Consider the following 23,534-nt stretch of genomic DNA (forward strand, 5'->3'; position numbering starts at 1 on the left):
GCTTCCCGCTCTATGTCCCCTTGCAGGTTCAGAGCAGAATTGAATTCAGATTCAACTCAGATTCAGGGCTCTCCACTTTCAAGGCCTGAATCCTCAGTTTTACTTAGTTGGCCCTGCCTAAAATCTGATCCTCGCAGAGCCATGGTGTGAAAAGGGCACTGGACCAGAACTTTGGTCACGAAATCTGGGTTCTAGTCGAGGCTGAGACACCTCAGCAATTCACCCTGGTCCTCAGCAATTCACCCTGGTCTGTCTTGGCCTCAGTTCCCTGGGCTATTGAGTGGTCTCCAGGAGTCAGCTGTGTTCCAGCAGGCAGGCCTGTGATTTGGAGCACTCCCCAGTGTGCTCCTCCCTGCCTTCTCCGCTCATCCCCTGCTCAGCAGAGCCGCCTGACTGAGTCCCATGCAGCAGGAGTAGAATGCTCACACTCAAGTACTGGGCTCCGAGGGAAAGGTGATCAGAGGAACATGTCTGGTGGCAGGGGTTCCATGGGGGTAACAAGGAAGGGCTTCCTGACGAGGGACCACAGTGCAGACCCAGGAGCTGGCCTTTCCAGGTCAGCGTTAACAGGATGCTCAGGTGTGCTGTGTTGGGGACAAGCCTGGGCCTCAAAGATATCAGCTTCACTGACCCCCACTTCAGGTGGGGGCAAGTAGGTGGTCCTAGGGGAGGGACTCCCCACCCAGTGAGCCCTGCCAGGCCTTCTGGATGTGTCTCCAGGGCCCCTTGTTTCTAAAGAATCCCTCAGGTGTCACTGGGAGGGGGGGATGGTCCTTAAGGGGGGCGCTAGCCTTTCTCCTGTGCAGAGTTGCTCTCATCTGTGTCTCATGTTGGCTTTTCTTTTGCCGTTTCCTTTCAAGAAATTTGTTGGTTAAAAGTTGAAAATTCAAAACCCCCGTACCCGACCAACTATGAAATTGGCTAATAAATGCATGAAGGGTTGTTTTGAGGGTCAGATGAATCAATACATGGAAAGCACCTTGCCTTTAAAGAAACGGGAATTGTTAATATTCCCACGCTGGAGACTGGAAAGGGGAGGGCTGGCTGGCAGCTCCAGAGCAAGGTGACGGAGCCCGGTCCTCTGGACCCTGTTAGAGGCTCAGCAGTCCTCCCTAGCCTCCTCCCTGGAACTGGATGACCTCAGGGCCCCTACTGCCAGTTTTGTGGTGAAGACGGGAGGTTGGAGTGTGTTTTCTCATGTCTAGAGCTCATGTAAGACAAGTGCCTGGTGCCTCTCTAGGAAGGGAGTTTTGAGGTGGCCTGTCACGCGGTGCAGTGTGTCCCTGCTGCCCCATTCCTGATGGATGTCAGAGCCTGCTCGCAGCTATGTGTCATCCCCTCAGCAGACTTTCCTGGGCCCATGGGCCATGACTCCCAGTTCTGTGCTCTGGACACGCCTCCTTTTTGGTCTTCCTTGATGTGACCGGTCTCTCAGGGCCTTGCTGTGGTCTTTCTGGGCCAGGAACTGGTGACTTAGCCACACGTGAGGCTGGTACCCCAAGTGTAAATTCATTCACAGAGGGCATGTGGGTTCCTTCGTGCACCAGCTCTGGCCTGCCTATCCCAAGTCAAGGTAACTGGGGTCCCAACATGTGTCCCCACCCCACAGCCTCTCCCCTGCTTAGCCCCCTTGGTCCACCTTCCCTTTTTGACCTACGGGACTTCCTGAGCCTGCCCCAGCCCACCTGCTGGCCAAGCCCCTTGCCTGTGGTCTGCTGAATCTGCTGCCCTTCCTGAATGTGCCACGCATGCTCTCTCCATTTTGTGGCCTTGCTATTCTCAGGGTGGCCCACCCTTACCTCGCCTCTTTCCCTCATGGGCCACAAAGATCCAGGATGGCTTCAGGCCTTGGGAAACCCTGACACTTAGGGGTCTGGTGACCCTTCTCTGGCCTCCCAGTGGCATCTGGGAATTTGTTCCTGTCACAGGACTCTGTTCACTGGCTTTGGTCTGGCCATCTCCCTTGTGAGACTTGAACTGCGGATGCTGGGCCAGGACTTGTGCCCGAGCAGGTTTGATTGAGGGCCTGAGTGAAGAACTTGGCCGGGGTGCTCCTGCCCAGATCCAGTGGGTTCCAAGCAGAGGGGAGCCAGCATTTGGAGCCTACCCTCCCACCGCTGGTGCCCCCGGCCCCGTGCTGTCCACTCCGGGCCTGGGTGGTCCGTCCTCAGAGAGCTCTTGTGTGAGTCATTCATTTCCAAGGCTGCTGCAACACAGTGCCACACACTTAGCAGCCTAGAACCTTGGCCACTTGCTGCCTCCTGGTGTTTGTACGGGGTCTGGGCACAGGGCCCCTCAGCCGGTCCCTGGTGGAGTCTCAGGGAGTGTCGGAGGCCCTGGGGATCGGCCTCTTTCCAGAGCTTGTTGGCAGAGTTTGCTCCTGTGGAGTTGTGGGAGCAAGCGTCCCGTGTCCTTGCTAGCTGTGCCGGCCACAGTCATTCCCAGCCAGCCGCACTTCCTGGCTTGTGGTCTGCACCCCCCCAGGGCCACCGACAGTGGATGGAGTTCTCAGGCTTTCCAGTCTCTCCAACTGACCCTTCTGCTGCATCAGTTTCCTCCTCCCTATTCTGTTTTTAAGGGTTCATGTGATTACATGGGACCCAGTCCAATAATCCAGGATAATCTCTCTATTTTAAGGTCAGCCTGTTGGTAAACTTCATTCCATCTGCAAAGTCCCTGAAAAACAGCACCTCAGTTAGTGTTTGAATGAGCAGAGAACCCAGGGGAGTACTGGGGCATCTATTTAAAAAAAAATTTTTTTTAAGAGACTCTATGCCCCACATAGGGCTTGAACTCAGCCCTAAGATTAAGAGTCGCATGTTCTATTGACAGAGCCAGCTGGGGGCACCTTTAGTCGGGCTCAGTCCCAGCAATCAGGCCTAGCGTGGCTCTCCCTCCTTGGAGCTCCATGAGGGGCCACTGCTCTGGGACAGCCGGCCTGTCCACAGGGAGCCCTCACCCAGGATGACAGTGCCCGGTTCCCAAGTTGCCCTTAAGGACACCTGGGCGTGCTCCCTGTCTGACTGGGCCAGTCCCCCTGAGCAGCCAGAATGTACTCGGGAGTCAGGGTTGGGCCGTGGTCCCCGGGCCCTTTGTGGAACATCCCCTGAGTGGGCAGCTCCTAGGACAGGAGGATGACCTGCACAGACAGCCTGGGGACATTTCACTTTCAGACCTATTTGTGGATTTGCTTACATCAGCCTTTTCACAAGAAGGCCCCGGCACACCTCGCTGGTTCGTGTCCACCTCAGCGCCGCCCCCCCCTTGGCCCGCCATCCCTAAATGTGACAGGCTCTCTCTCACCTCTGCCTGCAGCAGCCTCCTGCCCCACCCTCTGCCTCCCCTCCACTCCCCAGCCAGCCACCCTCCCCTTCTCCCTCCACTACCCAGGGTGCCATGTGCCAGGGGCACAGACTCCAGAACCCTTCAGGCCAAGGCAGGAGTCCTAGCACTGCTGCCTCCAAGCTCTGTGACCTTGACAATGAACAGAGCATCTGGCTCCCAGCTTTGCAATGGTGATAACCTGGCAACATCGTGCGGGGAACATGAAACAATGTAGGAAAACCCAGAACAGGCTAAGTCTGCCCCATTGGTGGCACTGGTTTCTGCCTTGGCAGCTGATGGAATGACCCTGCTCTGGCCTGCTTTCCCCACTGTGCGGTCAGTTGCACGCCAGGGCATCGTGACCCTCTGCTCCCCCAGGTGCACCGTGACTGTCCCAAGGGCAGGGCCTCATCTTTCATCCCCTGGTCTGCAGCAGCCAGCACAGGCCTGCACGTAGTGAACGTATCCGGGAAAAGCACAGGCAGGCAGGAAGGTTGGAGCTGATGTGGCACATTTTCCCTCTGGCCGAGTGCAGAGCGAGGCCAGCCCTCTGAGACGAAGCAGCTCATCTGAGGCCCCTGGGTCCCAGGTTTGCCAGGAGCTGTCACCGGACTCTCACGAAATATGCCAGCCCCTCATGTCACCCCTGTCATCTGAAGCTAACTTTGAGGGGCAGTGGTGACAGAGGCACTAACTTCATTTCCCAGGTGGGGAAGCAGAGGCCCAACACCCTGTCCGTACTTCTCTGCTAAGCCCTGTATCCCGGCCCTGTTCATCAGCTTGGCCTGGTGAGAATAGCCCCACCAAGGAGCCACACTCTGGTGGGGACCCCTTGAGACTTAGCTGCTAGTCCTTAAGCCCTGTGTTCACGTTGCAGAATGTGTCAGGCGTCTGCCCTGTGCCCCACGGGGGTGCGGCAGTGAGCAGTTTCTACAGCTTCTCCCGGGTTGGCCCATCTCAGTTCAGGTGTCACCTCCTCTGAGGTCTCCTCTCTGACCACCCTGCCTAAAGTTGCCCCTCCCTACTGACGTCACCCTGATTTCTTTCTCCTCTGTTCCCTCTGTGGTCACTAACCACATGGTTACTTTAGGAAAATTTGGAAAATGTTAGCCACTTAAAAAACCTCTCGTCTTACCACCTGCAGAAAACCACTGTTCACTTTTTAGTGTATCATATCCTTGCATCTGTCCATCTCTACAAAGACCAGCCAATGCCTGCGTGTAGTTTCATGCGGCTTTTTGCTTACCGTTAGTCCTAAGACTGGCTCATTTTCACATTCTGGTATCCTGGGATCTTGCCTCTTCACCAACCAAATCCGGTTGTTACTGCTGTTGACAGTGACCTGGGGACACTGCCAACTCGAGAACACTTTACATTAAACTTAGTCTCAGTGTTTGCTTGAGGTGTTTCTAGCCATGTCTATAGTGCAAATTCAGACTCTGACCTGTGTGAATACAGGCTTCTTTATATCCTCAAGGGCGATTTTATTCCCTCCCTGCACCCAGGGCAAGGCTGGGACATACCTTCTGCCCAGTAGTGCTGCTTTTCATCACCTCACATCTAGGGAATAGACCTTTGGGGTCCCTGCTTTACTTAGATGCCTCTTGTTAGATAACCCATCCTGGGTATTTTTTTTTCCTTCCTGATACTTGAAATAATGGCATTTCTTATAATCAACAGCGTCTTAAATGTGATGAAATACTATCAGTAGAAACATTCTCAAAGCACCGTCAACACGTGTGAACACCTTTAATGGCTCTGCAATGTTACAGCCCAGCGTTGTGCATTCACCGTTCCTTTGCTGTGTATTGCTCTTTCTCATTGTGGGTTGTGGATTGGGATTATATCTCTTCTTTTCCGAGGTAAGGAGGTCTGTGAGCTTCCCTACTATAAACAGCTGCTTCCTCGGTCTGATGATTTCTTTACGGTAATTTCCAGACATCAAATTGCCGGTCGAAGGAATGAATATTCTCATACATAAAGCCTAGTGTATTTAGAAGCTGATTGTTTTTTTTTCTTGTGTCGGTGTAGTCTTTGCAGAAATGGGGTCAGTGCCATCACAAGTTAGGGATGTGAATCCACTTCTGATTGTGGCTGGTCCATTGGTGTGGAAAAGTCTGTAAAGGTAAAGAATTAATTAATGTTAACAAAGTAAAGAGGCTGAATTAGAAGCTTTCTTGGGTATAGAATTAAAAGCCAACTAAAAACCAGGACTGGTTTTGATCTGCGAGTGTGCCCATGTGGGGCCAGTGGTCTCTTTGGAGTCGATCACAGTAACCTCCAAATGTTATGAATTGATAGGCTGAGCATTGGGATAATTATGTGTTGTTAACTCAAACTAATTTTGTGTGTGTGAGGATATGGATGGGAAACTTCCTGGAATTTTGTTGAACAAATGGTGGGTAATTCAAGTATCATTTGGTTGCATCTATATTGGTGCCACTTAAATATTTGAAGCAGTTTGCATGTGTGATTTAGGCTTTCTTCTCCACTCTCATGTGCACAACTAATTTACTCAAGATATTTTTGTCTTACAAAGGTGATCCTCAGTCCTGCTTTCAGCTGGATTTGTTGTAGATTCAGAGGTAGTGTGTTGTGGGTGGATCATGTGTTTACTTGGACAGGAGTAGATATTTGTGAAATTTCAATCCTAATTCCATGGTGGATTGCCTTTTATTCTACCATTGACTGGTGCAAAGTAGCAAACAGTAACAGATACGTGCTTCTGTGTGTCTTTCGGAGCCAGGCCCTGGTGTGACCCTGTGGACAGTTTGGGGCTCTTGCCTCACAGGGGCCGTCAGTGCAGCAGTGCAGGAGACAGACAGCACAACATGGGGACACAGAGGACGCAGGAGTGTGGCACTCCCTCGTGAAGCCTTCCAAACCTTCTGTGGCCTCTCGTTTTTCGGGAAAAATCCACATGCTTTACTACACCCTTCAAGGCTCTGGTTGGCCAGCCTCAGCTTATCTCCCTGGTTTCGTCTTACCACTTGCTGGGCTCATGCAGCCTCACCAGCTTCTTTCTGTTCCTCAAACACCCAGACCATTGCTGCCACAGGGGAAGTCATCGATTTGTGGGTGGGACAGACGCCTTCATGGAAGGATGTCACTTAGAGCTCCTGGGCCCACCCATGCACAAGCCACCCGCTCATCACGCAGCGACTGCCAGGTCCTGGCATGTGCGAGGCCCTGTGACCCCTGCTGTCCCCAACGACTGATGAGTCTTCTATACAAAACACACAAACAGGGAACACTGAACAACCCTGAAAGAGCCGGAGTGAACCAGAGGTCACTGGGCTGAAAGCAAGTAAAAGTCAACCAGAAACTAGAAAAAAGCAGCAGTGGATATAAGCTGTAGGGTGAAAGTTGGGGGGCAGGTGGGTGATCAGGGGAGAAGGCTGCACTGCTGCCTGAGACAGAACTCTGAACTAGACCAGACGCCGAGGGGCCCACGCCGTGTTTCAGCATAAGCCAAAGAAGACCACCTGGATTTAAACCCCAGCTCTGTCGTTTAGCTGGCTGTGTGTCCTCCACCCAAGGACTCAGTGTCCCTGAGGCTAGGTTTTCTCATCTGTGAAGTGGGGGTCATTACACCTGCTTCACAGGACAGAGGTGGGGGCCCCTCAGATCTGTGTCAGAGTCGGGCCGGGCACTGGGGCGCCTGGCTGGCTCAGGCAGAGGAGCATGCCACCCTTGATCTCGGGGTCGTGAGTTTGAGCCTGATGCTGGGCATGGAGATTACTTAAGTAGATAAAACTTAAACAAATAAATAAAAAATAAAAGCGAACTTATATAACTAAAATAAACAACCCAGGTGACTGGCCCCTGAGTCACTTCACCCTGGGCCCAGTTCTGCTTTATAGATTAAGGGGACTGGGTGGGTCAAGGGCCTCCAAGTGCAGCCATGCTGGTGGAATGCAGGCAGACCCCCCAGGGCTCTGCCCAGACTCACCAAATCAGGGTCCTTGAGCGTGGGCCCCAGAATCCAAATTTTTTAAAACTCCCCAGATAATTCGAGTATGCAGCCAGATCCCAGTACTACCACCCAGGGACCCCTGAAAAGCCTTGTTAGCCCTTAGAGTCTGTGTTTCTGCCCCCTCAGATGCCCTATGCACCGTGGGGGGTCTTCATCAGTGTGTCTGGCCTGGAGCTCATCTGCTGTCCTCAGAGGCAGGTGGTTCCTCTGGTGCAGCTCACTCCACAAAAGCACGATTTGGTACTACTAAGTGAGGGGCACCTGGGTGGCTCCGTTGGATGAACATCCAACTTCGGCTCCGGTCGTGATCCCAGGGTTCATGAATTTTAGCTCCACATCAGGCTGACTACTGTCAGCACAGAACCCGCTTTGGATACTCTGTCTCCCGCTCTTTCTGCCCATCCTTTCCGCGCCCCCCCATCTCTCAAAACTAAATAAACATTGACCAAAAATAAAATAAATTTTGAGCACTGCCCGGTGCCCTGCTCTGAACATCGTCTGTGAGGGGAGGAAACAGCTAAGGTCTGAGGCCTGGGATGCCTTCTCGCCCCGTATCCGCTGCATATAAAGTAGAAATGCATCTCTGAGGCTGGAGATGCACTGACTGCAGATTAAAAGCTAGACCAGCAAGCCTTTCCTCCCATGGAGCGACAGCTCCCTACCCAAGAAAGAAAATGAAATTCTGCATGGTTCCTGCTGGTCTTGGATTTTCCTCGTGTAAGAACATAAATGTTATTTACCATCGCTGAGGTTCTTTCCAAATTGCCCGAAATGGCTATAAACTTCCCGGCTTTATCCAGGGGGCTTTTGCGGGGGTGAGTTACTGTTCACCTAAGGAATTCCTATTGCCAGTCCAGCATCACCAGATTTCCCCCATGAAGACAGGTAATTTGTTGGACTCTGAGTGCTTTTACAGAGCGGGGGTGGGGAGGCTTGAAGAAAGAGGTTTTACTTTACAGGTTCTAAGTGAATGATTAAACAACTAGGTAAAAATGGCTCATGACTGTTAGTACCAAGCAGCAGATATACCAGCAAAAGCACTGAGGGATCGTCACAGATTACATGGGGGGTGGGATAGGGTGGAGTGTGTGGGGAACCGAGGTACAAAGAACATCTAGGATTTGTTTTAATTGATAAAAAGCCAACAACACATTTAGAAGTAGATAGAGGATCCAGTTCTCCCTTTTCGGCAAAAAGGGGCTTCAAAGGAGGAGGCAAGAGAATGATTTTTGGTGATAAATAGAATAATGACAACAAGGGTGTGATACAAGAGCTACTGGTTGTGTGGCAAGGGGTACAGGTGGGCAGGTTGCCCATGTTACGATACAGGGAGGAAACTCTGGCCAGTGGAGACCAGAGACATGGGATTTGAACCCAGGCCCGTCGTCTCCACAGCAGCACAAGGAATGAGTAGAATAATGTTCACAGTACCGCTCAGCTTGGACATTAATGTAGGAAAAGCACCTGGAAGGTGTCTGCCAGACAGCTGGTTTGAAGTTTGTTTTTACAGAATTATTTCATAAATAGCCAGTTTCCAACCATTGAAAAGTGTGTATGTGTGTGTGTGTGTGAGATGAGGTTGGGTGACCAGAGAGACCAGTGGATAGAGCCCATTTTCTGAGGTAATTACTGAGGTCGTGCTCAGGACTTTCGCAGAGATGCCAGGAGGGGACATCACAGTTGGCAGGACATCACCAGGAGCAGCGAGGTCGGTGGGGCCCATGGGCAGGGGATAGGGAGGTGAGGAGGTGACACACTCCCGACCAGCTGGTTTTCCTCCCTTCCCCATGATCTTGGTCTGAGCACTGAAATCCACATTTCCATCACGGAGAGCACAAATCCAACTGGTGCATTCTGCGTGAGCAAGGGTCTGTAATCACTGCCGTATGGTCCCCACCTTTCAGTGTAGGAATCTGGGTGTCTTCAGCAGCTTGTTTCTTTCCTTCATCCTCCCCACCTGGATATGGGGCCCGAAGGGGATGTTGAGGAGAGAACAAGGGTGTTAGGTCCGGGCTGGGTCTGGTTCCCTGTGGACATATCTCAAGTCCAGCATCTTTTTTTCTTTTTAATTTTAGAGACAGAGAGTGGGACAAAGAGGCAGAGGGAGAAGGAGAGAGAGAATCCCAAGCAGGCTCCACGGTCAGCATGGAGCCCAACATGGGGCTGGATCTCACAACCATGAGATCATGATGAGGGCTGAAATCAAGCGCTGGATGCCCAACTCACTGAGCCACCAGCTGCCCCTCAAGTCTACCTTCTAAGCACACATGGTAAGTGGTGGCCTCAGGCCTTATTTCCTTCTCCTGGCAGCAAATACCCCAGGAGGGAACTAGCGAAGGGCATGGCTTTAGGCCTTTATTCTTCCAGCGCCCTGGTCCATGGACGTGTGACCTGGGATTTCCTGTCCAACATTCTGTCCGCCGGCCCGGTGCCCCTGGGTATAGATGCCGGCCTTGGCCTGCAGCACAGAGTTGTGACTGGAAGCCTAGGCTTTATGCAAAGCAGCCCTGGTCTCAATCCTACCTTTGCTGCTTACCCACTGCAAGATCTTGGGCAGGCAGCTCAGTTGCTGCACCCATCTTTTCTTGTAAAAGAGGGTGTTTGTGGAGCCCACCCTGGGGGCTGCTGTGGGATGGGCTGAGCGCAGGCCCGGCAAGGGTCGGGTCAGTACTGGTGAGCGGGAAGCCTTCTGTGACCACCAGCCACTCTCCCGTTTAGAAAGGTAGTTATTTTTACAGTAGCCCTGCTGTCTTCAGTCTTCACCCACTGGCCCCTTTGGCAGCGCTCTGGGAAATGTGGCTGCCAGCTGCAATGCCGCCTCACCTCCCTGGTCCTGTCTCTGTCAGATTCTAAGGAACTCTTTCAGAAGCTGTATTCTAACCTGCGTCAAGATCAGTGTTTTGCATGTAGCTTTGGAGAACGGAGGATGATTTTATTTTCTCTTTGGTGGGAAAAGTTACCTGCAATGTGCTCTGTGCTGAAAACCAGCCCCCATTGTGGGAGAATGGCACTCCCTGCACAGTCCACGCGGGCGGCGGTAGTGGGGCGAACACATGGCTTGTCTATCACTTCGCAGAGTCTGGACCCCATCTCTAGATGGCATAGGAGAGAGCAGAGGCATTGGTCAGGGTGGGGACCCAAGGGGCCCATGTCCTTACCCCCCTAAGACTGGATTAGAGCTTTTATTTCAGTCCCACATTTGGACACAACTGGATTCTTTTCACAACACAAATAATACCAAACACATATATGGCACACACTACGGGCCAGGCCCTGCTGCAGGCTGTCTGTACATTCTTGTGCCCATGAAGGACCTCATGGTCGCAGTGGGTCGTGACTCGCTGAAGCTCAGGTAGCTAGAAAGAGGCAGAGCCATAGTGTGCCCGTGGTTTGACTCCAGAGTCCGGCTCTGAACCCTCAGTGCAGTGGCCTCTCCTCACCGACAGAGGACAGAGTAGTTTTTATTGAGCACATACTATGTCCCAAGCACTAAAATCCCAGACACCTCCTTCCTCCCAAGGAATATGAGAGAGAGAGAGATGGGGAGAAGGGAGAAGGAGAGGCAGCAGGCAGCTGGGCCTGCCTCTGCCTGGTTCCGCCAGGCCGGGGCAGAAAGGATGAGGTGCTGCTGAGCCCATGCCGAGCTGGGGCTTCCCAGGAGGAGAGCAAGCAGGGAGCTTCAGGCTCTCAGCCCAGGTGCAGCTGCCCTCCGCCCAGGGAGACAGCCCAGAACACATCCGCTCATTAGTGGCCACCAGGGCCGCTGGCCCCGTGCCTGTCCCGCGGGGCCTCCCTGAACTTGGGAGCTTGCCAGCCCGGGCACCTTGGGCACAGCCCCCAGGGCTGCTTTCCCAGGCTTGCTACACAGGCAGGCACAGCCCAGGTATCTGGCGGCTTTGGGGTCATGGCCTCCACATCTAAGCCCATGTGGGACACCCAGAAGCTTCAGCCTGGCAGGGTGGGGTGTAGAATCCAGAAACCAATTAACATGGGGCTTGAGGGGAAATCTGTCTGACCGGTGGTTTGGCCAGATCTTCAATCACTTAAAGAAAGAAGAGCCAGGCTGGGTGCTGTGGCTATAGTTAAGGGCTGGCTGCCGCCACCTAGGACAGCCACTTCCCCGCCCCCCGCCCTCCCCGCAGGCTGCCTCCTGAGCGCAGAGGGGAAGTATTCCAGGTGAGCACCTGTGCCCCATACCCTCCTCCAGGCCCCCTTTTCCTGAACACCAAACAATAGCCCCGTTCAGCCCACAGGCGGTTCCAGGGCTGCAGTGTCAGCTCAGAGCCAAGCACCTGGAACAGCCTCGGGGGGCAGAGGCCTCCTTACAGACAGAGAGTCTGGGATACACAGGGGCCAATTTGGGACCTGGGAGGCAGGAGCACAAAGCAGATCTCCACTCTGATCACTCTGGAGCAAAGGCAGTGAGTGTGAATTGTGGGTCTCCCCGCTGCCCCCCAAACTGTAACCATCTGGGGCTTTCCTCTGCCCGTGAGGGTTTCTTCTTTTGAGTGGGGTTGGCTGCCTGTGTGAGGCAGGAGCCCTTCCTCAGTCATGGGGCTAATGGTCCTGGTTTCCCTGATGACTCCTGGGGGTCTTTCTCCAGATTCAACAGGGGCCTGTGTACCCCGTCCCCCCAGGCTGACTGGTGGCGCCCCAGGTGCTTTTGCTGTGGCCAGTCAGGGAGTTGAACTTAACTGGAGCCAGAGCTGTGTGCAGATTTCGGGGCAGGGGGATCTCAGAGAAAGAGGCAAACTCTTTGGTCTGCCAGGGCATGAGCATAGGTGTGCATGGGTGTGCACACACGCACACACTCACTCACTTCCCTAGGGAACACTGGCCCCAGTCCCACAGTGACCAGAGCAGGAGTGGAGGGAAGTTGAACTAAGAAGCCCCAGCATGGGAGGGCCCTTGGGAGGAGGAGGAGGGAGTCATGGGAGGGGAGGATGGTGGGTTTGCCTCCCAGAGGATCTCTGCAGGCTGAGTCTCAAGGGTCTCTCACACTGGCCCCTCAACCTCCTGGTTAGAACTTTGTACCTGGACGTCATCAACCAGGGTTTCCCTTCTCAAAAGCTAAAGACGCAGGCTCAGAAACATCTCCGTTTCCGTGGCAGACGGATGTTCTTGTCTCCAGGTTTTCTGCTCCTGATAGATTCTCCTACCTACACCCCTGATTCTTCTGTTCCACAGGCCTATTTAGCTTTGCCAGTCACTCCTTGGGCTCCCCTGCCTCTGGGCCTTTGTTTCCCTTCGCACTCCAAGCCTTGAGTGCTGTCCATCCTGTCTGCCCCCTGCCCCCCTCCGTTGGGTTTGCCAGAATCCTCATTTTTCCAGCTCGATTCAAGCTCCACCTCTCTCTGGACTCTGCTGGCCGCCTACTTCACTCTACTATGATGACTCTTTGCTCTGAAGTCCTCTCTTCTTCTGAGGCCTCAGTTTCCTTATCTGTAAACTGGGACGATACCATGTCATGGATTTTTTGTGAGCGATATCTGAGATAGCCTTCACGAACATGACCAGCACACAGTGGGTACTTGATAAATGCTTCAGTCTTTTCCTGCTCTCTGCCAGGCACCAGGATATAGACAGAAGACACAGTCCCTAGCCCTCAGGGCAGGTGGGGGGGGGGGCCAGAGCAGGGGCAGCTTACTTCTCCAGAGAGGCATTGGGGGGGATGGAAACTCCACTGCTTGGTTGAGTCTGGAGGGGGAGCGGAGACCATGGAGAGTGGCAGGGGAGAAGGAGGAAGGGAAGGTGGTAGGACAGAAGGAGGAGGGGTGTGAATGAGAGCCCAGTGCTATCTGGGGAGCAGCGGGGAGGACACGGGGCTGCGCAGGCTGGCTTTCGTAGCTGACAGCCTGGACTTTATAGGAGGCAGAGGCTGGGGAGTCACCGAAGGTGCTGAGGGACAGCGGGTTTGGGAGAAGAGGCAGTGGAGGGGAGGGCAGGAGGTGGAGGGGGGCTGCTGACCCCAGGGGAGGCTGCTTGCAGGAGGCGCTGACTCAGGTGTAGTCAGAGACCCTGGTCCAGGCCTCCCTGCCTTCTGCAGCCTCACATGGTCACCTCTCCTGGGATAAAAGGTGGCGTATTTGGATTTTCTCTTTCTCGAGTCATCTTGATCTTGGCCTTGGGTAAGGAAGATGGATGGTCTTTCCTCAGGGCACCTGGCTTTTGTTTCCCTGTGCGTTCCCACTTCCCTGTGTTGGTGACTTTACAGTCACATGGCACGAGGAGCACCTTGTTTGTCTTTGGCTGGGCGGGCTCCCCCTCCGGACTTTGCTCTTTTTGGGGTTCCCGCTGTCCTCTCTGCTCCCTCCATTGGGGAGGTTTCAAGCAAGCAGAGTGTGCAGAGGCTTTGAACCCCAGCAATGTGGGGGTGGGGTGAGGAGGGAGGGAGGGTGCCCAAAGACGGCTTCGCCTTCCTTCTGGCTCCCGTCTCTGCACCATAGAGGGTTGGGTTTGCCCACTCTTGTGCCCTAATGCCCAGCACAATGCTCGACAGCTGGTTTGTAGTCAATAAATAATGGCTAAATGGACGCTTACTAAAGACCGGAATTTCTGTCTCTCCAAGTTCTGAGTGTAGAGTGGGTGTCCAATACACCTCCCTCCGGACTCCTGTAGCCTTTTTTTTTTTTTAATATAGTATTCTTTTGTTAATGTTTATTTGTTTATTTTGAGAGAGAGTGAGCATGTGAACAGGGGAGGGCTAGAGACAGAGGGAGAGAGAGAATCCCAAGGAGGCTCTAAGCTGTCAGCACAGAGCCCAGTGCGGGGCTTGAACTCACGAATCATGAGATCATGGCCTGAGCTGATACCAAGAGTCCAACGCTTAACCAGCTGAGCAACCCAGGCGCCCCCTTGGCCCCCATTGTCTTAATGCCCAGGACTTGGGGGCAGCAACAAGCAGTAGAGGAGCTGACTGTCTCAGCCCTCCTCAGGGCTGATCTGTCCCCTGTCTCCTTGGTGCCTTCTGGGAGGCCCTGTGTTGTTGCGAGTATGGCCCAGGTGACCTGGGGCTGCGTTTGTGGGAGCAGCGGGGCGGAGTGGTCACAGGAGAGGCGTTGCCTCTGTTCCACATCTCTGAAAAGTGCTGGCCTCTTTCTGGAAATTGCTCAGTTTTCTTATCAGTGGCTTTGGCAGCTGTTGGGGGAATTTCTGGAGGGAGGGGCTCCTGGGAGGAAACCACCACTGGGCTGGGCAGCGTGGAGCCGGTGCTACAGAGGGGCTGTTTTTCCCTTAAGAACAAGCCAGATCATGTCAGAAAAAGGAAGGCTGTTATCCCTGAATCTCATGTTTTGTTCCAAACAATGATCTAAATGTGTAGGGATTTCAGCCGCTGAGGGTAAGGATGGACAGAGAAGGAATTCTGCATTAAATGGTGGTGGTCAGGCGGGTGTGACTCCCCTGGCACAGGAGGAGGACCCAGATTGCTCTGAGAAGCCACAGGGCAACCCTGTGATGCAGGTGTTATCGTCCTCATGTACCTAGAAGTCCTCAGAGAGGGAAAGCGCTCACGTGAGGTCACACAGCCTGTGCTGATGGAGCTGTGTATTGGACCCCGCCAGGTCTCTGACTCCAAAGTCATGTTAAAGCATCCCCCTCAAAGGGAGGAACGGCAGGCTAGCCCCAGCCCTGCGATCCTGTCTTGTTCTAGATCATTCCCTGCCTTCCCTCTCTCAGAGCTTACCCTTTTCACATCCCAGCCTCCTTGGGGGTGGCTTCTCCTTTGTGTGCTGCTGAGTCAGTGAGAGGTCGGCTTCCAGGCCCCATTGTTGAGTGTTGGGGACTTAGAGATGGGGCCCCCGTGGTGGGATTTCAGGCCACCACTGGCTGTGTCTTTGGCTAGGGCAGTGAGAGCTGGGCTCCTGGGGAGGACAGAAGGCCTCTCTACTGGGAACTGGGAACAGGAGCAAAGCCAGTACCGGAAGCTGGAAAGGAATCAGTAGCCACAGGACATAGGCTCCATCAATCACAGGGCTATGTTTGTCCTTGGCCCCGTTAGAGCTGACAGGGCACATCGCTGTGCTGCACCAGCAGACAGAGCCACAGGGGCCGTGAGGACCCGTGGGGAGAACCCTGCACCACGTGCTTGCCCCCTGCCCCCCACTCACCGAGCCTTCCAGAGGAGGTGGACAGAGGTGTCTCTGGCTGCGTACAATCCCCGAGAGCCACAAAGCCCAAAGTCCCCCATGGGAGAGAAGCAGCCCCTATTAGGCCCTAGGGAGGCAAAGGACCAGTGGAGAAAGCTCAGGGCAGAATCCAATTCACATGACAAGCATCCACAGGAGGAGTGCCACGGCAGGGGCCTCAAATAGAGAAAGTGGCTACTCCGCTATCAGAAAACGAAAACAAGTGTTGGTGAGGATGTGGAGAAATTGAAAACCCTTGGGCACCATGGGTGGGAATGTAAATGGGACGGCAGTTCCTCAAGAAATTGAAAATAGAACCACCAGATGATCCAGGAAATCCCCCAAAAAGAATGGAAAAGCAGGGGCTCCAAGACCTATTGGCACACCCATGTTCATAGCAGCATTGTTCACAAAAGCCAAAAGTTGGAAGCAACCCAGGGGCCCCCTAAGCAAATAAGCAAAATGTGGTGCACACACAATGGAGTATTATTCAGCCTTCAAGAGGAAGGAAGTTCTGACACGCGCCACAGTATTGGGTGAGCCTTGAGGACGTGATGTGACGTGAAATGAGCCAGTTGCAAAAAACAAAAACAAAAACAAAAACAAATAGTGTATGATTCCACTTATGGGAGGTACTTAGATTCATAGAGACAGAAAGAAGGAATGGCGGCTGCCAGGGCCTGGGGGAGAGGGGAAGGGCAGGGTTTCAGTTTTGCAGGAGGAAAAGGGCTCTGGAGATGGATGGTGTTTGCACAATATGAATGTGCTTAGTGCCCTTGAACTGTACACTTTAAAGATGGTTGAGGGGCACCTGGGAGGCTCAGTCAGTTAAGCATCTGACTTCAGCTCAGGTCATGATCTCATGGTTTGTGGGTTCAAGCCCCACATCAGGCTCTGTGCTGATAGCTTAGAACCTGGAGCCTGCTTCAGATTCTGTGTCTCCACCCCACAAAATTAAATAAACATTAAAAAATTTTTAAAAATGGTTGAGATGGTGAATTTTATATTATGCAGGTTTTACCAAAATTAAAGATAATATGAGAAGTTAACTCAAAGCAAAATGAAATAAAGGAAACCAAAGGGCCCCTGTAGGTAATATGGGCACCAAGCCCTTTAACCCCCAACCAACCTCTATGCACCAGCTCTCTCCCTGTAGACAAGGAAACTGAGGCTTAAAGGCATGAGAGTTTTTTTTAATGTTTATTTATTTTTGAGAGAGAGACACACACACATAAAGTGTGAGCAGGGGAGGGGCAGAGAGAGAAGGAAACACAGAATCTGAAGCAGGCTCCGTGCTCTGAGCTGTCCGCCCAGAGCCTAATGCAGGGCTTGAACTCACGAACTACAAGATCATGACCTGAGCCGGCATAAGATGCTTAACCAACTGAGCCACCCAGGTGCCCCAAGGCATGACATGTCCTGCCCAAGGCCCCCAGCTAGGAGGTGGCAGTCCAGGATTTAAATCATTCTTATATTCTGGGCAAGAGCCGTTTCATGCTATAGCATTGGGCACTCTGTCTGCTGGGGTTTTAGGATTTCTGTTGGGGACTCTCACACTCATCAGACAGCAGAACAGGAGGAACTATGTAATTGGTTGTGAAAATGTATGGACAGATCAGAGATGCCTGAGTCATCAAGGAGGCTTCTTAGAAGATGAAGGGAGATTGGATGAGGCTGGAGCTCATGGCTGATCTGCTACTGTTAGCCTGGCCCCTGAGAGGCGCTCAGCAATGGGGAAGAAGCTGAACCTGATGGGGCACCGTGCCTCCCCATCCTCCTCCCTGTGGCTAAGGGCGGTCACACACCATTCATTCAAGTCCTCACTGGGGAGATGTTATATGCCTTGAGGGGAGTCCCTCTGTCCGGGACTCAGTTCCTCTCCTCTTGACAAGCACTGCCGCTGGGGGCTTTGACAGTGTCAGTGGGGATCTTGGGTTAGGCTATCAGGTTTTGCAAATACAAATGCAAGATGCGTGTTTAAATTTGAATTGCAGGTCAATGATGAATAATTTGTAGTGTAACTATGTCCCTCATATTGCATCTTGCCACTTGATGTGGCAACCCTAGCCTTGGGCTTTGTTAACTGAGAAGAGGCAGAAGGATGGTCTCTCTTGGGTCTCGGGTCTCTGTTGGGATGGTCTCTGAGGTCGGGGGCCTCAGGCAGAGCCAGGCCTGCCAAAGATGTTGGTTAGTGAGTACCAGACCCAGCCTGTCACGGCTCTGCTGAGACTCATGAGGCAGACTCTGTCCATCCACCACCCAGTGTGAGCTGACCAGGCAGACAGCAGAGGCCCTAACTGCCAAGTCTGAATAACACCTGTTGTGTGCCTGACACTGCTTTGTGTGCCATGCAGAGCCCACAGTGGGATCCTACACTGTCAACATGTTGGAGTCTGTGTGCCAGATTTGGCCTGCTGGTTTCTGTGTGTGTCTTCCCCATCTCCTGCCTATATCCTCCAGACCCTCATACAGGCTGCCAAATTCTGTCTCCTATGTCTACCATCCCATGCCTGCCTTACTAGGGCACCCCAATTCACGAATAGCATGCCCTTGTCCTTGAGCCTCCCAATCAAACCTTCTCCAACTGTTCCCTCATCCATCCATCCACTCATCTACCCATCCACCCACCCACCCACCCATCCATCCATCTACCATCCATCTACCTACCCACCCATCTATTCATCCAACCATTCATCTACTCATCCACCCATCTACTCATCCACCCATTCACCCATCCATCCACCCACCCATCCACCTATCCATCCATCCATCCATCCATCCACCCACCCACCCACTAATCCATCCATTCACTCATCCATTCACTCATCCATCCATCCATCCATCCACCCACCCACCCACCCACCCACTAATCCATCCATTCACTCATCCATTCACTCATCCATCCATCCATCCATCCACCCACCCACCCACCCACTAATCCATCCATTCACTCATCCATCCATCCATCCCTCCATCCATCCATCCATCCACTTATCCACCCATCTACCCATCTACCTATCCTCCAATCCATCCACCCCTATCCATCTACCCATCCACCTATCCACCCATCCACCCATAACAAGAATTGGTTGAGGCTTACTATGGGTCACTGTAGCAGGCACTTTGATGTATGACACCTTAGTGCTAGGAGGGATTAAAAGAATTCTATTTAAATGTGAGTGGCTGACAATAGCCATCAGCTCCAGTTTCTGGTTAACCCAAGGCCCCGATCTCCTATATTTAAACATCAAGTGATCTGGGGAGATATTTTTAGCCTTGCCTTTACATACCAGCCACTCCTGGAGGGAAGTTCCTGGAGACGGCTTCAAGCTTTGATAAAATGGGGGTAGGAGCACTGTGAGGGCCAGCAGTTCCAGCTCAATCAGGAGCTGAGCTAGTTCTGCCAGAGGTGTGGACTCTTCCTTAGTGGGGTGCCTATGCAGGAGGTGTTAGAGCACAGACCCTAGGGGTCCCAGACAGCCGGTGCCTGGCACAACTCCTGCCCATTGCGGAGCACGACTGTGTTCAGTGTAGACTTGAGACTGACTGTCACTGTACAGAGAAAACCGAAGTCAGAGAGGGGAGATATTTTGTCCAGGGTCACACAGCTTGCAACTGTGTGCAACTGGGAAGGTGGTAGAGACCGTGATAAAGAGTATGGATTTTGTTGTCAGACACAGCTGATTTGAGGCCTCATCTGCCTATCAACCTCTCTGTCTGTAAATAGGAAATCGTGTCTCCCTCTTAGACTCTGCAGCACGAGGGATGCCTGATGACATTTTACAGTGCTGGGCACAGGACCTGGCACAGTGCCAGCCTGAACTGCTGAGAGGAAGGTGAACCTTGGTCTCCGTGGAGAGGCTCCCCACAGCCTCACTCGGCCCAGACACGTCCCTTCTGAGCTCTGGGCGTCTCCTCCTCCCTGTGGAGGTGAAGGGCATGCAGGGGTGGGCCCCAAGAGAAAAAGAACAGAATTCCAACCTCTGGCCCGCCGGCCCTTCCCACTGACCTGCCGTGGCCGGGTCTGCAAAACAACCTGGAGAGTAAACTGCTTCCTGCAGTTTATGGTCCTGAGTGCCAAAACTGGGATTGTCACCCACACCGATTGTGCCCAACGAGGCTTCGCGTGTGCTCCTCCCCCTGCAGGGGCTTTTATCTGGTTACCTGGAGGTCAGCACCAGATCTGTGGTCGATGGTCACCGTGCAGATGTTCTGAAGCAGGGAATGTGTGTCTTCATGAAGATGGATGCCGCGGAGCACACGAGCTGGCCTGTCGTGGAGATTAGTGAGAGCGATGAAGACTTAGTATTTAATGCCAAGACAGATTTGACTTCATCTCTGGGAGATAACTCTCTGTAAGCCATCATGGCAGAAAGATAAACCTAGCTAATTCAATAATTTAGGATGGAAATGAGTCACTTTTTTTTTCCTGATGCGTTTCCCAAGTAGATTAATTTCTTTCGGAAGAGGAAAGCTCATCCTCTAGTTAATTACTGGGGCCTCTGCCTTTTCAGCAGAACAATTCCCAGGAACAGCTGGTTAGCTCTCGCTGAGTGTCTGGGGCTGTAGTGAACATATAGAAAGATAGTTGTGAGGAAAGAGAGGCTCTCAGAAGACGCATGGCAGAGTGGTTTTGAAATTCCTAGTACATCTTTTATAGCGGCGATACCTAGATTGAGCAACATAGTTAAGATTTTGATTATGCTTGGGAATAAGTAAATGCTAGAGGCTTTTCTTGGTAGCTTCCAACAAACAGCTGCAAGGAAAGGAAGGCTTGGGGATGGATGGTATGCAGGCTTTGCTCCAAAGCCTTTCCCTGAGGAGGGATAAATCACTCCATTCTAGCCGTTCTGAATGAAAGGTCTCCAGTCCTCCCCTGAAGTCTTTGCCTGGCCTAGGACTTCAGGTTTGGATCAATTGGATGATCCACATGCTTAGGAAGGGGTGGGTATCCACTGAGCAGTCTTCAGTCATTGAGTCCTACATGTGAATGAGACTGTGAGACCTGGTCCTGAGAACAGGATGAGGTCATAGGAAGTGACATATGGGCACAGAGGGGCAGAGAAGCACAGAACAGAAAGATGACCTGAGTGCTGAAGATAATCTATCTATTTTTGGTATTTACAGTAGATTCTTTCCATGACCTTTAGCAGGCAGGAATGGTTTTTGTTTTTCCGTCTATAGATTAGTGGCACCCTTTGTTTTCCAGTCCAGGTGGGCACCAAGAATCAAATGCTCACAGTGATGTTAGGGCTTGTCAGACTCTGTCTAGCAACACCACCTGTTTAGATAATACTGCAGGCTCTGATGCTGCTGACGTCCTAGGAAATTGGTCAGCTGTCTGCTCCACATCTCTTCCAGCCTGGCTTTTGAGCCCCATCTCCCTGGGGTCAGAGTATCTTGGGGCGGGGGTGGTGGTGTGTGAGACTTTCAACCTTGCCCCTGCTTCCTCTGGGATTTGGCAGGAGGAACCTCTGATTTAGCCGTCAGCCCTCTTTTTCCCCTCACCCCTGCAATCACCCCCCCATCTCCTGTTATCTGAGGACAGATCACTCATCTAGCCTCTGCTCTTGTGACCTCCACTTTGCTTGGACTCCTGGGAGAGCCTCTTAACCTCCATTCCCACATCTGTCCCTTGAAGCCCATTGCCCACACTGCAGGTCTTTGTAAAAACCTGAACCCAACATGTCACCCTCCTGGCTTGAACCTCCTCAGTAGCTCCCTGTCACCCTTGGAATAAATTCCAATCTCCTTATCATAGAAGCTGCCACCTAATCTGGCTCCTGCCTCCCTCTCCACCCTTGTGCTACCTCACTTCTCCCTGCTCGTGGCGCTCCTCTCGGGGCCTCCTGTCTGTTCCGAAGGGAACCAAGCTTCTTGCTCCCGTAGGAGTTTGTGCATGCTTCTTCCTCTACTGGAGATACTCCCCTCCCCTTCCCCCCAGTCGCCAACCTTTTCCAAGGTGGATTCCTTTCCATCCTTCAGGGAATCCTTTAAATGTCACCCACCTCCTAACAGAGACCGTTTTTTTTGCTACCCAGTCTCAAATAACTTGTAATGACACAATGTATAATTACTGAATTGTTTGTCTCCTGGGTTATTACCTGTTCTCTTCTCTGAGCTTTTCCACTGTGTCCCCCATTTAGCACACCCGAGGGCCTTGTATTAGTCAGAGCAGGCCAGGCTATGTGGCAGTAGAAAACAACTTCCAAATCTTAGTGCCCTCAGACCTCAGAGGTTGGCTTATTGGTCATGCTAAACGTCCACCCTGGGTTGGCACGGGGAGCGCTGTGGACATTGTAGGGTCCTAGGCTGATGGAGCAGCTACGCCCCAAACATTCCCAGTGGCCATGCCAATGAGACCAGAGCTATGGAATATCTCGCCTTGCAAATAAGTTCTCTGGTCTCCAAATAATTTATTACTCACAAGTCATTGATTAGAGCCAGTCACATAGCCTCACCCAACACTAGAGCTAGAAAGTTCAATCCTAATCAGTGCCCAGGAGAGAGAAGTGGAAATGTTTGTTAAAAGCAGTAAGGACTCAGCAATACTCAGTAAATACTTTTGAATATCAAACCTGTTTGCCAGATTGTTTTTTTTTAAACTTTTTTTAACGTTTATTCACTTTTGAGAGACAGAGTCAGAGTGCAAGTGGGAGTGGGGCAGAAAGAGAGAGAGATCCAGAATCCGAAGCAGGCTCCAAGCTCTGAGCTGTCAGCACAGAGCCCATTGTGGGGCTCCAACTCACCAACCGTGAGATCATGACCTGAGCCGAGGTCTGATGCTTAACTGACCGAGCCACCCAGGTTCCCCTCAGTAAATACTTTTGAAGGAGGGAGTGTCTAGAATGTTCTTTCCACAGCTTTGGCCTCTGGTGGTAATCACTATTTAACGTTTGTTGGGGCACCTGGGTGGCTCAGTTGGTTGGGCGTCCAACTTCGGCTCAGGTCATGATCACTCCGTTTGTGAGTTCCAGCCCCAAGTCAGGCTTTGCACTGATAGTGCGGAGCCCTCTTCGGATTCTGTCTCCCTCTCTCTCTGCCCCCCCCCATAAATAAATATTAAACAAAGTTTAAACTAATATTTGTTGAGCACTGACCAACATCCTAGCACTCCCAAGTTCCTAGTGAAGCTACTGCTCCCATTGGGCAACTGGGGAAACTGAGGCCCACAGAAGTTTAGTCACTTTCTAAAGTAACTGCTAGTCATATGGTAGAGTCCTCCTTTGAACCTAGGCTTCCTGATTCCAGACCTGTGCCCTTAATCATCACTCCAGAGGAAGAGGTTTGGGTCTGATTCCCCTTTTAGGTTATAACTGTTAGAGAACTTTCTTTTTTGAAACACCTTCTCCCCTTCTCCCTTATAGAACCTAGCAGAGTTTCTCTCATATACTTAGCATGCAATAAGTCTTTAATGTATATGAGAAAGATAAAGCAGAATATTTAAGATAGTGAGACACTAGGGTATTCTTCAAGTTAAATGTTTTTTGGTAAGCTTGTTACCGAAGACTAAGATAAAGGTTCCATGCCTTTTGACACAGCTATTGGTAGAGGGCCTGTATCTGTAGTTGCTTTTACACAATCTAATCAAGGCACAAAGCCTTGAATAGAATACACATGTATCCTAATATATAATTATTAACAAGGAAAGAATTAGCTAGCTGCTGCAATATCAACCTGAACAACAGTTTCCATTCTCAGAGATTGTACAGGGGGCATTTAAACAATTGTGATAGGAGGTTTGTGTAGGCTCAGTAGGGCCACACATCCTGCTGAGGCTGGTTGGAGAGGATTCAGCTCAAGGGAGGGGTAGATAGTCAAGAAAATCAACCTGAGGCGAAGCCCAGTTTGGATACAAAATTACAAGTTCCCTGTTTTTGGAGGACAAATGGGGGGGGGCAGGTTGTGGGTGAAAAACTTGTCCGCACTGCACTTCTGCCTCCTGGGGTTAGGATTCTGAGCCTTCTATGTGATTTGGATCAAGTTGTCTAGGCACTGGGCAAGTAGCTCCATTACTGCTAATGGGATGTCATTTAGCCAAGCGAGTCGGGGCGGCAGGCGGAGGTCCCGCTGTCTCAGATGCCCCCAGACCGGCGTCCGGTAGGAGC

The 23,534-nt window shown here is 52.0% G+C and overlaps 1 protein-coding gene across 1 annotated transcript in view; it reads left to right on the forward strand.

Annotated features, from left to right (window-relative positions):
* The first annotated feature begins 9,448 nt into the window (after window positions 1-9,448).
* Window positions 9,449-23,534, forward strand: part of RALB (RAS like proto-oncogene B) — a 58,717-nt gene continuing 44,631 nt past the window's right edge. Inside the window, exon 1 of the mRNA XM_029934719.1 lies at window positions 9,449-9,570. The gene's annotated coding sequence lies outside the window, so the exon portion shown is untranslated. The remainder of the gene's footprint in view (window positions 9,571-23,534) is intronic.

The sequence above is a fragment of the Suricata suricatta genome, chromosome 3 (assembly GCF_006229205.1).
Source record: "Suricata suricatta isolate VVHF042 chromosome 3, meerkat_22Aug2017_6uvM2_HiC, whole genome shotgun sequence".
Lineage (NCBI taxonomy): Eukaryota > Metazoa > Chordata > Mammalia > Carnivora > Herpestidae > Suricata > Suricata suricatta.